This window comes from Populus euphratica, unplaced genomic scaffold (genome assembly GCF_000495115.2).
Source record: "Populus euphratica unplaced genomic scaffold, PopEup_1.0 scaffold86.1, whole genome shotgun sequence".
Classification (NCBI taxonomy): Eukaryota; Viridiplantae; Streptophyta; class Magnoliopsida; order Malpighiales; family Salicaceae; genus Populus; species Populus euphratica.
Genome location: NW_011499880.1, coordinates 501584 through 507695, shown reverse-complemented (window position 1 = coordinate 507695; position 6112 = coordinate 501584). Strand labels below are relative to the sequence as shown.

The 6112-nt window shown below is 28.4% G+C and overlaps 1 long non-coding RNA gene across 1 annotated transcript; it reads left to right on the top strand.

The window, feature by feature from the left end:
* Positions 1–38: 38 nt before the first annotated feature.
* LOC105129179 (uncharacterized) lies at positions 39–1131 on the top strand. Its single transcript, XR_843020.1, has 2 exons — positions 39–163; positions 707–1131. It is a non-coding gene; the product is annotated as an uncharacterized LOC105129179 (long non-coding RNA).
* Positions 1132–6112: the final 4981 nt, after the last annotated feature.

The following is a 6112-nucleotide window of genomic DNA, read 5'->3' as shown; positions in this document are numbered from 1 at the left end:
ACACCTTCTCACACTTCCCTCTTCCTATCTCTGATTGTAGGGCTCAATAATTTTACGAAATTAAATCCCAGGACTATGAAACATCCACTCTTCTACGTTTTGGCAATATTTGTTGCTGCCGTTATCATCATTCCACTCATGACCATGTCTGCTGTCAGAATTAGTAAGTACAGGGCTCCGTCCTATGCATGATTTTTAGTTTTGTATGCGTAAAATATCTAAATTCTTACTTCTTAATCTCCACTTCGTTGAATATACATCAATCTTTAGAAGTAAGACTCGATCAACATTCTTTCTAGTGAAAGGAGTCTGTATATCAAATCTCATTTCGATACATACATGCATACATGCACACACACAGATTTATAGAGGTCAATTTTTGATCTTGACGTAGAATTAGCCATTTATACACAACAAGCTAGGGACTTGCATTGAGGAGAAGAGGGGAAATTGCACCCTTAGATTTTTCAAAACAATTCATTTTAGCCCCCATCAATTCTGGTAGTTCAAATTCATCCCTTTTCTTTCAAGACATTTGCTCTCATACCTCTTGAAAATCTCTCCTTACCCCCTTTATATTTGAATCCTAACTCCGTTCATGTATGTGTGTGGATGATAAGTGATCCATGATAAAAAAAACTATATAACGAGTATTGCATGTTTCTTCTTCTTATTAAAAATTATTAATAAATGTCATGTTTTTCAGGTCGTCATGGTAACCGTGAACGATATGCTACATGGCCAAGAAAAAGAAACAGCACCGTGGGGAGGCTGACACCAACTTCGAAGGGAGTAGTAAGGGAGAGAATGAAGCAAAACGGAGCACGCCCACTTCAAATTGCCGGCTCTAGATTACCAGATTGCTCTCATGCTTGTGGCTCATGTACACCCTGTGTGCTAAAAATTGTTAGCTCACTATGTTCCTCCCTTGCTCAGTCCGAGGCATGCCCTATATCATATAAGTGCATGTGTAACAACAAATATTATCCAGTTCCATAAACACCAGCAGCTGCATTGAGTGTATGTTCTAGAGACATTGCGTTGTGGTGCCTAGTTGTATTATTACAGTAGTAGTGATTGTTGGATATAAATATATTTCAGTTTCTAGTTAAACATTTAAATTTTTAGTTCTGATGGTTCTTGATTGTTAATTATACCCTTATCTTATCGATAATAACGGTATATAAATGTATCTAATCTTTACAAACTATTAAATGATATCGGATCCAACTAATCAATGCATAGAATTGTCATAATTACGAATTGCAATCAACAAGGATTTTATATGCTAATTTATGAGCATTATTATTCCAATTACCTTCACTTTTTTTACAATTTACACTTAATATGCATTAACATTGTAAAATTAGAATTACGAGCTAGTGTATTTCTTGAGGTAGCCATTGTGCCCCCGATTTTCTTAAAAAAAAAGAGAAAAGATTAATCTCATTATTCTAATTAAATGTCTAATTAAACACCAAATGAAACCATAAAGAAACTTCTTAAATCACTCCTAACCCTTATATAATTAAAATGATTAAAAGTTTTGACAAAATAACATAAATTTTAATTTTTTTGATAAAATATCATTCCATTTTACACTTCTAAAATGTGACATTTATTAAATATCACTATTTTCAAATGCAACAAGATAGTTATCATGCTTTAAAAGCATGATATCAATTAAAATTTAAGGATTTTTTTTTTCAAATGGAAAAACACACATACGGAATAGCTCCCTTCCCTCTCTCCAAATTGACCAACACCTTAAAAAATAATATAAATTATATTTTGAAATTTCATCTAACAATTTAAATTATTAAATTAAGATGATTTTATTACAAAACTTATTTTTTTTAATGAATTTCAGTATTAAAGAATGTTGAATTTCAAATTTAGTTTCTGTACATAAATTCCAGTCTAAGAAACCCGCTTAATTATTAAACAGGAGTTGATGAATAATTATGCACGAGTGGATTAGAATAGGTATTGGAAAAGAACAGAAAAGTGCAGGCTTGGAAGCATTAATGCTTCGATTAGATGCGCTGATCTTTTCGCCTGGAGATTGTTACCAAAAGTATTGTAGAAAATGCCACGGGGAACACTCTTAAATTGGATCTACCACTCATTCCTCGTACCTCATTTTAACTTTTGTCGTGATTCAATCCCTGTAATTATTACAATGCCATTCGAAATTAACGTAGGGTTTTATTTATTGGACATAGCTTATCATGTAGGAACTTCCATTTGAGTGGAGGGCCATGGATGGGTATGGCTTCCTAATTTTAGGTGGATAAGAAATTATAATCATAATGTTTTCTCAGTTGGCCATGATCGGCTTAAGCTTCGTTGTTGGTTTATATGTAGCTGTCATGAGTGTCAGAAAAGAATTATTTTGATATTAATGCAAGGAATTATTTGATGGTCATACCGAATTTAGGGGTCCTAATGCATAATGATTTTCCTTTGGTTTGAAGACTTTACTACTTAAACGGACGTCGATGCACTTTTCCGGTGCTAATTCGATTAGAAGCGATTGTCTTTCAATTGTCCTTAGTCATCAATTAATTGTCTCGGCCATGCCCTAGCTTCTCAGTTGGCTTCTCAATTCAGATGATTATTGTCATTGCTAGTCAATTATTGCTTTACCTTTTCAATTGGTTTGCTTTAATCATTTAGCAATTAAGAAAGTTCTCAAAATAGTTTTTTTTTTAATTATGATCTATTTGATGATTTATTGTTAGACATCACTCTGTTAAGAAAAGAGTGATTTAAAACTTGTATTAATGGAATCTCATTTTTGTAGAGTGATTTAAAGCCTTTAGGAGCATGTGGATAATTCTTCAATTCCTTGCATTTTTATTTCTTGATGAAAAAAAAAAACTAAGATAGCAATTTTGTTTTCATTTCCTACTTGAATGATGGATGTGTTGAATAAAAATTGAACAAACATTTGGTCAATATTCCATTCATGATCTTTATATTTTCTTTTGTGAATGATAGCACATAATGGATTAGAGATATACTTATCATATGTATATCAACATAGTAATTCACATGATTAAATGCTAGTGATAAGTATTGGAATGGTAACACCATTAAGATAATAGTTTTGCGATATTGTGATTGATTATAAATCTTTCTTTCATAATTCCCTCTTTGCTTGGAAACATTTTATTTTTCATTTTTTTCTTGTATTGATTGGTCATTTTGAATGCTTTGTTTCTTTTTCATATGTTGTGAATTAATATTTCTAATCCATGATTGTTACAATATGATTTTGGATTGTATATTTTGTAGTAAAGATAGTTTTATTGATAAATAAAATTGAATATATTAAAAAAATAGAGAATATTTTTATTATTACAAGTATGTCATTTGAGAAAATCTTATAATAATCATACTCGTTGATGATGTGTCTTGATCAGACTGGTACTATGTATAAGCTCTGATATTAAATATAACATGTAATGTTTAACTTTGTCTTTTTTATTTTAGCCATATAGCTATAAAGCAATTATAACTTTCTTCCAAGATGATGTGCTCATCTGCTAGCTATCAATTTAATAATTTAAAAGAAAACAAAAGATGAGGCAATAACATTTTTGATATTAGAATTTAGTCTTTTAAAGATGTTTTGGGTTATCTAGTTTTGTCGAGAGAGTTTAAAAGTTTTTGTGAGGTTTTGCAATAAGGTTTTTTAATCATATTTTCTTGGATATAATACAACTCTAGGTTTTTGCATGTTAGGTTTCTTAATTGTTTGACCTAAATTTTATGATAGTTGTATTGGTATAATCTTGTGTAATTAAAAACTCTTGTTTTTACTTCTTTGATACTAGCATTCTTATAGTTTGGTTTTAACTTGAGTTTTCCTATTTTTTTATGTAGATGAATTCAAAATTTTCAAGTTTTAATTTTTAGGAGCGAGTTAAAAGATATTTTTTCTTAACCAAGTGATCCTAATCAAATAATTGATGATTCTTCACACTTTAATTTAATTGTCCAACTAGTAAAAAGAGCATAAAAAAATAAGAATTTCTCACCAGAAGAAGATTATTTATTTATGTATATATGGTTAAATACAAGTAAAGATTCAATTATACAAGTTAAACATTCAACAAAATAATTTTGAACTCGAGTATATACTTTGAAGAGAATAGAGGAAATATGTACAATTATTCCCAAGTAAACATTTCAAGTAAATGGCAAGAGATAAATAAAGAATTTGATAAATTTATTGGATTTATTACCCCAATTAAAAACCATCATCAAAGTGGAATGACCAAAGAATCAAGGATAATTTTAATATGCACTTCCAATTAAAAACAAGTTAGAAAGGAAAAAAAAGTAACAAAAAAAGTCAAACTTTTTCGAGGCTTGATCTCTTTTCTCGGTTAAAAGTGTAATTCACCATTGGTATAAAGTAAATAGTAGAGGTTGGTGCTTTTGATATGCTAAGTCATGCGCCCTATCAACAGTAGTGGATGGTTCCACATGCCAAAAATATCAATGACATATGAAGCCACGTGCAAATACTATAAGATTTGTCATCATTACTAATCATTGTTCTAATAATTTTCGATTAAACCTAGTTGCTCTAGAACCCAAACACATTTTATTGATTATTTGAGACTTTGTAAGCATGTTATTGAATTCTATAAATATTTTGATGAAATATTTGAATTTGAATAATTTTAACATGTTATTAAATTTCATACATATTGTTGCAAATATATTTGAAATGTTAGGGTCCATACCATTGTATGGTAATTTCAAGGGTATGATGCCACTAAAAATTTATTTTTATGGAAGAATAAGATCAAAATCATTACTTTGTGATGGGGTTAGGAGGATTGCAACATGTTTATTCGAGGCATGATGATTTGATCTCGGTGTAAAACTTGATGTGTTTTAGAATTGTTATATTATACAGATATTGTTTTTGTGATATGGTGGCATTGTTTTTATCCGTTATATTGATATTTTCTGTATATGTGATGACGTTGTTATATATTGGTTGTGTTATGTGTAAATGGTTTTAACATACAATATTGTGTGTTAATAATCTTATTACTCATAAACCTGCTTAAAATAAATGAACTCTCACTAATCATTATCTTAGAGTGTTTGTTAATATGTAATGAAATTAATTAACACATTATATTATTGCATTCAAAATATATTAAAATATTTTTCTTCTTTTATAATGTTTTGGTGCATTAATGATTTTGTTATCAATAAATTCACTTTGAATAAATGAATTATCGCTAATCGTTGTTATATATTGATGGATAATGAAATCACTTAATATATTACTTTATTATATTCAAGCTATCTTTAAAATATCTTTTACTTTGCAATATAATGATGTATTAATAGTTTAATTATTCATAGATCTATTTATGATAAATAAACAATCATTGATTATTGTTCTAGAGTGTTGATTGATAAATAATGAAATTACTTAATACATAATTTTATTGCATCTATTCCAATTATCTTTTAAATATATTTTCTTTTACAATATTATGATGTATCAATAGTTTTATTATTTATAGACCCATCTAAAATAAATGAACAATCATTGGGTGTTATCCTAGAATGTTGATCGATGGATAATAAAATTGTTTAACACACCATTTTACATCGTGTTTCAAAATAAATTTAAGATGTTCTATTTTTTTTTTTATAAAAATAGATATCAAAAATATTAATAAAATAAAAATCATTTTGTTGTGTCAATTTAAATTTTCCACAATTATATGTTTTGAATTTATTTATATGTTCTTGTTTTAGAATATCTTTGTTTGGAGCGATCAACATATTTGGGCGGGATCAATGTATCCCATATAAACTCATTGAGAATGAGTGTTGATTTTTAAGTCTGTTTCAATTAATATAATTTTTAACATAATTATGCATATCATTGCTTATCATCCTAGCAAATCCAATACTTGCACTTTAAAAGAGAGAATTGAGCCATATTACTAGATTTAGATCTCAAATTATTATTTTACCATTAATAACAAAAACACATATCATTTTAGACGAATCTTAGCATGTATTCGCATTAAATAAATTTATCATTACTAACAAACAACAATATAAT